Genomic DNA, 10,819 nt, shown 5'->3' on the forward strand with positions numbered 1-10,819 from the left:
CTGGGCCTAAAGCAGTCGTTTGGGAAAAACAGAAATTTAACCCAGACCATGAGTATTTGCAATAGCATCTCTCCATTCTTGCCTTTTCTTAGGCATTTTGAGAACTTCTGGAAATTCTGGAAATTTGGTCCTTTCTGGAAATTCTAAGTGGTTCAGAAACATGCAGGAATATCCTGCATTTTGGGTGAATAACCTGGGCTCCAGGTCAGAGGCATCTACAAGCATATGCCAGTACACTGTACTGTTGGCAGTAGGCAAACCATCTCCTGCCTATATGTGAAATATTTGCCCAAGTTTGATGGTGGTTGCTGTGTAGGTGGTTTGCTGGTGTCAGGCTTCACAGTTTGGGTAATGCAAAGGAGGTCTAAGTGATGGCAAGCTAGAATGGAGAGACCACTTGGGATATGCTGCCTAAATAAAAACAACTGGAATAGAAAACATCTTAAGTCACTAAATTCCAATACCATAGTAATATAATCTGCTTTGGGTTTAAATCTAAGGAACAGAATTATTAAAGTTCCCCTCAGGACCTAGACTACTGATAGTGAGATAATGAGCACTCAGGAAAAATGAAACAGAAGAGAAACACTAGGTAAGCATAGCAATGAGCTTTATGAATTGCAATAAGCCACATGTAGACCCACAATGCGTGATTCAGATGTTCACTGAATCCATATGCCTCATCTGGGAAATTTTACTCTTTTCTCCTGCTCAAGCATCTGACTGGAGCACATGTAAACTGCACACTTGCTTTGAAGAAAAATGTGGTTCTTGCAAAAGGGTCAGAGTGTGGTGCTGTGAACTGTTGAGCAATGGGGAGAGACTGTGCTTGCCCACACTGCTCTTGCCAAGAGATTATAGGTTCACAGTAACAGCCAGTGCCTTTACAGTTTTCCCGGAGCTTAGTGAGCCAAGGCTACAGCTACATTAAAAATTAAATGGGAAGAGCAGTCATAACTTGTAGGCAAACACAATGAATGAGCAATAAGGGACTGGCCAAGTCTTTGAGGGCATAAATCTTCCCATCTGAAGCAGCCGAAGGACTTTGTAACCATCTGATTAGTGCTTGTGTTTTGGTTGGAGTGGAATGCAGTTAAGGATGTTGTGGGTTTGTGTCCGCTTGCTGCACGTGGTGATAACCAGAACAAGCAGGATCCTTCACATCTCAGAAGCTGTTCTGTAACTGTGGACAAAACAGCTACCAGGGCTCCTAAACCAGGGAGGAGAAACAGGGAGAGACAAGGCTTATGGCTTATGGTTGCCATTGGGAACTAAAGTGGGATGGCACTTTTAAACATATTTTTGAGGCAAGATTCCCCAGCTCTCATGCTCTCTATCACACACACAGGATTGGTCTGTCACAGGCATTGCTGTGATCCAGCAATGGATCTGTCCCACCAGAGCCAGCTCAGGTCCAGCCCAGCTGTGATCCACATGAGAGATGAGAGGCTGAGGAAAGCAGAATTGGTTTAAATCCAGTTTGCCTACCATAGCTCCAGTTCAATGGCCCAGGACAACTCTGAACAATGATAGCAGTCATGTTAATAAGATCATTGGTAAGACTTGAAATGGTGTATGAGAAAAAAGTGAAGGTTTCTCTCCTGGGAGAGAGCTCTTCTTCCTTTTCTCTTTCAATGACAAATTCTCTGGCATATGACTTACTACAATGACCAAAGATGAATGACAGAGAGTTTTCTTACCCTTCCAAGACACACACTCAGCTTGTTTAATTTTTATAGGCCTTAAAGATCTGGAAAACTCTGTATAAATATGGACAGATTGAGACCATTTACTCACCAATGTTCCTGGGACTATATATTTTTATGAAGTAAATTATTGTCTGTTATGAAAAGTGACTTTTAATTAGCTTAAAGAAGGTAGTAAATGTTCAGAAAGTACATACACTTATAAAATTAATATTCTGATCAATAATAGCTGGCAGATATATGACAGGTCATATAAAGAAATGTACTAGCATGTATTATTTCTAGACTATTTATTGCTGTTTCCAGAAATTAGCATAACTAATCAGTGGAAAAATACTTTCTCTATTATATAAAATATTAAGTATGTCACTAATTAAAACCACAGTCAGAAGATCTAGTAGGAGAGCAGTAGGGAGCCTCCTAGAGCCAAGGTGGTAAGAAGAGTAGTGAGCTCATTTCAGCTAGAAGTTTCTTTCTCACTTGCTTTCCCTGATTGCTCCTGGGCATCAGATAATTTGAGGTGCCAGAGCTGTGTGTGTTCTGACTCATTTGAGACTGCAGATGTTTGTCTGGAGTCAATGTGGTAAGATCCACAGTGCTAGAAGTGCATGGGCTCCATAGCCTGCAGCCCAGAAGAGCCTGGCATCACCCTGAACTGCCTGTATTTTCCTATCTCTAAGGATAAGATGTCTATTTATACAGGGATCAACTGGATGAACCTTCAGCATGACTACAAAAAAGGGCTCAAATTAATATCTGTCACACAATTTAGACACCACTCTAATGGGAGCCTTTATTTATTTGAGGGAAATGGAAATGGCTGAAGATAACTGCTTTACCCTAATTTAATGCAGGAAAATATTTTCCCATCAGTTTCCACAGAAACACTGCATGCTTGTCACTCTTTACTGCAATAGGAGAGGTATAGGTGTGGAGAGAAAATTTTATTTCCTCAAAAGCAAGATGTCACAAGACAAAGAGATCATTATTTGATCATAACATCCTGACCTGTCTGCCCAGTCTGCCACCACCAGATCTCAGCTCCCCTCTCCACAAGTATCTCTGTCAAGACTTTGGTGTCTAGTATTTCTTAAAACAAAACAAAACAAAACAAAACAAAAACAAAAATCAAGCGTCATAAATGTCCTAAACTTTCTTAATGCTGAAAATCTGTCGCATTCTATTTTACAGTTGCACAAGTGACAAGAGGTATATCTCTGTTGGAGTACTTTACTGATTGGATTGCACTCAGACTGTGGAAGAAACCAGCTGCTTCATCTTTTGAGCATCCATGTCTTGACCTCTGTCACTGGCCTTTATAATTCAGTTATTTTTAGGGCAGGCTCTTTCCTCCCTGGCTAGGAGTTAATACAGTCTCTTCTGTGATCCCTGAATCTCTTCCAGGAAGAGTCCTGACCTTGTGATGTTAGGAAGCACCTACCTTCCCTGGAGCCATGGGCTCAGGTCTCAGCACAGCTGACTCGTGTTGGCTGATGCTGCTTTGACCTCCACGTGCTCTGAGAGGGCTCAGGGCTGGACAACGAGGGGCAGCCCAGGCTCACCCCACGGACTGTCCCTGAGCAAGGCATCCCCCTGTCCCTTGCACACTGGCACGCCCTGGTCAGCACCTGTGGGGCTGTGCTCTTGCCTTCCCCCATCTCGCCGCTCCATCACCTGGAGGTGATAAGGGAGCAGAGCGTGGGCACTTCCTGGGCGTGGGCAGATCTGTTGGGCTTGGTCTTTTCATGCAGGTGCTAGAGGGGAGATTCTTGTCTTCTTTGGAGCATGGAGTAGCTGGAGGCACAAACCAACCACTTGTGTGGGGAAGAGTGGGGGATGATCTTTCACACAGGCCCTTCAGATGGGATGTCCTCTTGCTGTGGAAACATGTCACAAATCACTTGTGAGTAGGGGTTTTCCCTGCTACATTTCCCCCTCCCTCCAGCTTTGCATGCCTCCTGATGTTCTGCCTTTTATCTTCCAGGTAGCTGGATCCCAGTGATGCAATCTGAGATGAGAGGCTCTTTAAGATACAGAGACTGATATCAAAACTCACTGCTTTTAGGGAGTCAGTGCAGGTCCAGCTGCTGTGTGGGACAGAAGAGTTAGCTAATGGTGTTGGAAAGGCAGTGTACTGAGTTCTTGCAGCCTCCTTGGGCAAAAGAATTTTGCAAAAAGAGAAATTTGAAGTTTTTATATCCTCTCTGGCATCCTCTTGTTTCTTTTTTTATAAGGTACCTGTCAAAAAATATTTCTGATGAGTTGCTGTAACATGCCAAATTTCTTCATATCTGATGCTTTAAGTTTAACTATATTTATCTTGTTTATGAAAGCTGACAAGTGATACAGCCATAATAGCGCCAGCAGAAACTGCACAGCAATTTTACTTGGGTTCTTTTCAAGTCAGTGGAACTGTAAAATGAGATTAGTGCAGGAGCAGGGTTTATTGCAGCCATGAGAAACCAGATAGAAACATATCGCAGGGAACCAGCGATAGACTAAGAGGATCACATACAGAGACATTGTGCCAAGGAGGGCTTGGCAGGATAACACAAGTGCATCTTTTAGCTCTGTGGAGCTGTGTCTTACTGTATTTCTGATATGGTTCTCCACTCATCCCAACAGGTGTCTCTTCCTTTCCTTCTCCAAACCCTCATATATTTTTCAGTGCATTATTCAGACACTGGTCGTGCTTGTAGCTTGATGAGGCTGTTTAGGAGTAGTGGGGAGCTGGGAACAATGGTGCCTGTGATTCTCCTCACAACCCTTAGCATAGCCCAAGAAAATCTGTGTGCCAGTGGCTACTGCTTTCTTCTGCTAGCTCTGTTTTCTCAGTTAAAGAAGGTATCTTATTAGGAGTACATCTCACTGCTGAAGTAGTTATATTCATAGAAAAAGAAATAATTTTCATAGATAAAGAAGTCCTTTCCCCTTAATATGTGAAGTGTTGTTATGTAGTTGTTCTGTTGTTATGTATGTCATACATATGTATGTCAATATGGGGGTGTATATGTCTATATATATATAGATAGATGGATATAGATATGTAGATATATACACACACTTATTCAGGTCTATGTTGATCAGGAAGTGAATCCAGAAGTTTCTGGAGCAGAGAGCATATCTTGTGTATTTGGAATCTTAGCACAGACCTCTGTGTAAGTCCCCATTCTCTCTGGAGCAGACATAACTCAGAGCAGCTCACATAAAGACTCGCTGAGATGTTGCTCAGAGGTTCCAGCTGGGATTCAGCCCTTTTCTCCCTGGCTGAGTTGAAGCCTCACTCATGCTCAGCTCATTTCCTAAAACACACTTCCTGCATGCCATGAAAGGCTATTCTTATTTCAGCCCCAGTGACAGGAGAAGGGCAAGGCTGGAAGAGTGTCCAGCTACCAGGTGGAGCAGCAGCTACTTTAGCTCCAGCAGTGACAGAGACTGACAGACACAATGAAGATGTAGGGAAGGGAGGAGCAGCTGGGCAGTGGACAAGGCCTGTGAGCCTTCCAGCTCCCTGGGACATGGTTTGAATTTGTTCCAGCCATTCAAAATGGTCTTTCACTTCTTGGCAGAAGCTCACAAAGTTTCTTAGCTAAGCAAAGAGAGCACAAGTCTTCATTGTGCATGGATAGAGACAGACACTGGTCATTTGATTATTGTTGTTGAGAACATAAATGACTGCAATGTTGCAAATGCCACTGGGGGAAGTGAGAGGCTCCCTCATGAAGAGGCCTTGGATGCTATTTGTATCCAAAAGCATCCTGAGATGAAATCATGATTCTCTGGCTGAGTGACCATCCCCACACTCTGACATGTTGCTTTTTAACTGCACTCAGGGGGCTACTGCTGAAAGAAAGGCATTTCTTTATCTCCCTACTAATATATTTTCCTTCTGTGCCATTAAGCTTTCCTTATGGATATCTATGCTTTGCAATGATGCTTACAGACTTGCCTTTGCAGACCTTAGGAAAGGTCTGGACCCACAACAAATTAGTTGCTTTCCCACTTACCCCAAATAGCTAAAAAAACTGAACAGGAGAAGGATTATTCTCCAGACTTTACAGATGGTGAACAGAGGCACAGATAAACTACACAATTTCCTTGTGATTATTCTGGAAATCTGTAACAGAACCAGGCCTTGGACCAAAATTTCTGGTGTCCCTGTGCCAGACTGCAACCACAGTCTGGCCTTTCTCTCTGAAGGTATGTATTTGTAGAGTTTTAAGTTCAGAGGAATGATCACCTTATCTAGGCTGACCTTCTCTGTGTCAAGTCCAGGAATTTATTTGATCAAAGCATATTTTACAGAAGAGAATACAGTCCTGATTTGAAGACACCAGGACATAGGAAATAATTTTACAACTTCCCTCTGTACTATTCCAGTGGTTAATCATCTTTGTTGCTGACTTATTTTTCATATGAATGAGCCTGGCTTCAATTTGGTTCCTGTGATGCTTCTTTTCTGCTAGATTAAAGGGGCCTTCTCTATCTCTCTTTTTTTCCTCTCCTTTTCTCAGACAATTTTTTTCATGTGTCTGGAAAGCAGTCAGGTTGACAAGTTACTTGATGCTGAATCCTGGGGATGTGTTTTTTCCACCTCATGCCTGTCTTTGGTATTTTCCCTTCTCTTTCATAGTGCAATAATTAGAAATCTTAAAAAAAAAATGAGAGGGGAAGTATGAAAGAAGTCAGCAAGCAATATTCTTACTTCCAGGTGCAGTGAGGAACATGTAACCAAAGGAAGAAGATTAGCAGTGATGATGCCAAATTCTCCTCTCATTCCTATTATTAGTGATAATTTCAAACTTGTGTCTGTTAGGTAACCTTTTGTTAAGTGGAACATCTTGATGAACACCTGCCACCAGGTACTGATTATGTGGGACTCCAGTCCTGATTTGAGAGCCATTGTTGTATTGAGACTTTCCTGATAAGAAGAAAGTCTCAGAACTTCAAGAAAACTTGCCCTTTTCCCATTTACTGCAGACAATTTACCACTGATATTAATTGACAGGGGTTTTTTTGCAAGCATTGGAATGATATGAAACACTTAGCTGGGAAAAAAGCTTGGGAAGATCCATGAAGGAAATAGCCAGAAACATCAGAAAATGTAGAACCTTAAGAGAAAGAGCAGAAAGGTGGAAAAAGCAGGAGCTGGTTTTCTGTTTAACCTGTCTCAAGAAGCAAAAGGGCAAGCTGCCCATGAGCAGGGACTCACTGGGGAATATTCACAGCAGTTGTGAGTCTGGGACAAAATTCAGACTGCAGGACAGGCTTTTTGTAAGATTCTAATCTGTGTTACAGATGCCAGTGCAAAAATTGAATTCCAGAGAAATTAGTTAGGAAAGCAAAACTTCCTCGGGGAAGCAGCATAACTATTGGCTGTAGCTGTGTAGATTTTCATACCTTTTGTGATTTCAAATTGGAAGTATCAATACTTGGATCTAGTACTTTATGGAAGATGATCTAATATAATTCCCAAATCAGCTAGGAACAGATAAGCTTCTACTCCACTTCTCCACAAGAACTTCTCTGCTGTATATGACTACTACAAAACTTGTCACCACTCATTCAGTGTTCTTAAATGCCAAATTCAATTCTTTCAGGCTTGGGTTAGGTTTGGTTTTTTTCCATATTGTGTACTTATATAGAAAGGACATTTAGAATTCAGGCATCCTGAAAGAAATCTTCCTAGAGGGGATCTTCCCAAAAGGAAACTGCATCTATTTAAAGTAACAAAACATAGAACATGTGCTACTGGAAAACCATCCCATGCATTGAGACATTGTTAATGGGGTATTTTTTTTATTTTATTTTTCAATGATCCAAATCAAACTTGGGTTAAAGGGCAGATAAACCAAGGACCCTTGAAAAATTAATAGGAAGCAAATAAAGCATCCACAGTTCCAGAATGATCCCAAAGCCTTTAGTATATTGCACTCTCTTCTATGTTATAACCAACAAAATTTTTATTGGCTAAAAATAGAGAAATAATGATAGTAAATATAGTCACTATAGTGACTTCAGGAAACACAAAACAAAATTTAAGTGGTACATGAAACATTCCCCTTGAAAATTCATTTCTAATTCAATTTCTGCCTCTGTGTTCATCATGTTACCAGATAGGTGAAACCTATCACCTGCAAAAACTATTTTTCCTTCAAGGGAGAAGCAGTTCTCTCTTGATCTGTGGTTTTCAGACATCAGGAGGAAAATATGGCAGATGCTGGCTGTCCTGAATAGGAAAATCAGAGCTGGAGGTGGGGCAGTGTTTCCAGTGTGCAGCAGAGTGCACAGGAGGAAAGGCACTGGGCACTTAGGCTTAGAATTGACACAATGCCTTGTGGGCTTCAAAATGGACACAGATATAAGTACCTCCCTGCAGGCACAGGAGCCGGGGCTGTACAAACTCAGAATTTCAGTTTGAAAGGCTGGGGTAAAAAATACATGAGGAGTAGATAAAGTCATCCAGTGAAAGTTAAGAGTAGATTTTTCCTACTCAGCGCAATTGGCTTTGGGTAAATCTTCTTAAAATTACCCCTGGTTTTAGGTATCCCACTGCTATGGGTTTATTCTTTTGGTTTGAAATCCATCAGGCAAAACAAGAGGGGCTCCATAGTATTTAGGGGTTAAGAGGAGATGGCTACATGCTCTGGAGCTGCAGATGTGGCCATTGTTTGGGACAGAAATTTAAGGTCCAATAATCTACATTTCTGTAACAACCTGTGATCTTATTTGTATTTCATTGTGTCTTTCCAGAGTCCAGAAGTCTTTTGTAAATTAGTTTCACTGCTTCCTTTGGGGAGAACTAAAAGAAAAACTTATGGCCATGACCTCATAAATTATAAATAGATTTAAATGGTAGCAGTGGGCCAAGCTCAGGAGCTGACATCTAAGAGACAATTGAGACTTTTGCTGATACTGATAGAGAGTCCATGTTCTGGAATTTCCTTTGTGTGACACCAATTCCTTCATCTATAAAAGAATAGCAGAAAAGGAAGGAAATGCTTTGCTGTAATTTATACAGGAGAAAACAGAAAAAAAGATGTTTGAGTACTGTCCCAGTACAGGGATGAATGAAATAAATATACACACAAAATTTACCTCTGTGGGGAATTCATGTCAGCATCAGCTCCTTTGTACAGGGAGGAAATCAAAATGAGCATAATGCCACCTTCTGTCATGGCTTCACTTTCCATTAAGACACTGCTGCCTTACTGGGTAAAAGGAGATAAAAAATCATCCTCTATTAATCAAAAACATTTTAGAATGTGACCCAGTATCTGCACAGGTGAAACCTACAGCAATAGCCTGAGCAACATCAGATCCTAATTTAGGCATCTTCTATTATTAATTGTGGCAGGTTTGCTGGAGAGCACAGAATCATATCACAAAATCCTCTGGGTAACAAAGCCTTGCAGCTCCATCTGAAGCAGGAAAAATGAGGAGGTTACAGGAGGACACAGCAGAGCCAAAGCAGGTCACTGGATGAGTCATTCACACTCAGGTATTCACAGCTACCATTTCCTGGTTCCCATCACCAGACAACACTTGTCTTAGCACATTATTCCCAGGTTTCTAAGATTTTATGTTAAAAGCCGGAGTGCAGGCTTTGGATGATCACAGACCAGCAATCGTGCTCTCCAAGACAGAGATTCACACAATCACCCAGGAAACTCCACTGGACAACTTCCACCTGCATGGCCTTTCCTTGGTATCCATCTCAGCCTGACATGACATGATGTTAAATGAGATCAGGATAACAGCAGCCATGGGAGGTCAAGAAATTTGTATTGTGTGTAATCAAATGTGTGCCTCAAGCAGGTAGATTCTCGCTTTATGAGATCGTGGGAGTTAACTTTCATTTAGGAGAAATAAGCATTCAGTCAACTGAGGCCCTTCTCTTTTACATACAGATAGGCTCCTCTGTTCATCTGCATTCTATAAAGGCTTGTTATTCTTCTGTGTTTATCAGATCTGCGATATGGAGGAGAACAGAAAACGTGTGTGATATCCGCCAGCTGGATTCCATCTGTCTTTTCTCTGTGGAGATGGAGTTTCAAAGGCTACATCCTATCTACTGTCACACCCTCTCCCGACATGAGAAGCTAAGTGTAAAGTTTGGCCAAAGTGTTGGAAAAACAGTATCTCTTTTGTGCATCACAACTATTTCCCTACCTACACAAAAGTAGCATTCTTCCTGTTCTGGCATGCAGGATGTATTGTTGCACTGTATCACAACTTTTTATTTAATAAGAGGAGTCTGGCCAAAATGATTTCAGAGCAAGCTGGTTGGGTTTTTTGTTAGGGTTTGATTTTCTTTTTCAGTTGGACTCTGTGCACCTATGTGTGTGTTGGTTTGTGTACAGAGCAGGGTCAGGGGGACTGTGACTGACAAGTACAAGTGCTGTCTGATTACAGCACAGGATGTGGTCTCATCACATTTCTGGGAGGGGAAAGAAACACCTACCTGAATAAAATCCCAGTTTTTTTGCTCTTGAACTGATTGAGGCTTTGCCATTCATTTCACCACAAGCCCTAAGGGACTAAGGAATTTAAGTTTCTCAGGATAACACCCATGACGGAGCAGCATTATTGCAAATCAGCAAGACTCAGAGATGTTTTCTTGCCCTAACAACTAGAGAGCTCTGTTTTTTGGGTCCAGCAGCTGCAGCATTTCTGGTAAAGTGCAAACCACATCAGAGAGGAGCATGAGACATGGGTTTAGCCAAGGAGCATGGTCTTGGGTTTAGCCAAGGAGCTGGGAGGTGTTGGCCCATCCATTCATTTCCCAGCACGCAGCCCAGAGCTGCCATCCTTTCCCACCAGAGCCACTCCTCTCCTGAGGCCACAGAGCAGTGAGATGTGTGAAAGGCTGGGGCTGGTGCCCAACATCCTTCAGGAGCCTCCTTCCTCCTGCTGTGAGGCAGATGTATGTGCCCCACAGAGCAGGGAGGGAGCAGCAAGGGCCAGCACAATCATTTGGCTCCAGACTTTCTCAACAACTCCTCCTTCACCACCAAGAGGACTTTCCATATCTTTGCAAACCTTTTGTTAATTTACTTGCCCATTATCTTATACATTTGAAGTGTATATTCCTTTATATATTTCATGGTTGA

General features: G+C 42.0%; 1 long non-coding RNA gene across 1 annotated transcript; it reads left to right on the forward strand.

Annotated features, from left to right (window-relative positions):
* The first annotated feature begins 3,236 nt into the window (after nucleotides 1-3,236).
* On the forward strand, nucleotides 3,237-10,202 carry LOC111928419 (uncharacterized). The gene is made up of 5 exons (XR_002864109.2): nucleotides 3,237-3,326; nucleotides 3,458-3,609; nucleotides 3,691-3,940; nucleotides 9,064-9,207; nucleotides 9,676-10,202. It is a non-coding gene; the product is annotated as an uncharacterized LOC111928419 (long non-coding RNA).
* The last annotated feature ends 617 nt before the right edge of the window (nucleotides 10,203-10,819 follow it).

This window comes from Cyanistes caeruleus, chromosome 5 (assembly GCF_971803275.1).
Source record: "Cyanistes caeruleus chromosome 5, bCyaCae1.hap1.1, whole genome shotgun sequence".
Lineage (NCBI taxonomy): Eukaryota > Metazoa > Chordata > Aves > Passeriformes > Paridae > Cyanistes > Cyanistes caeruleus.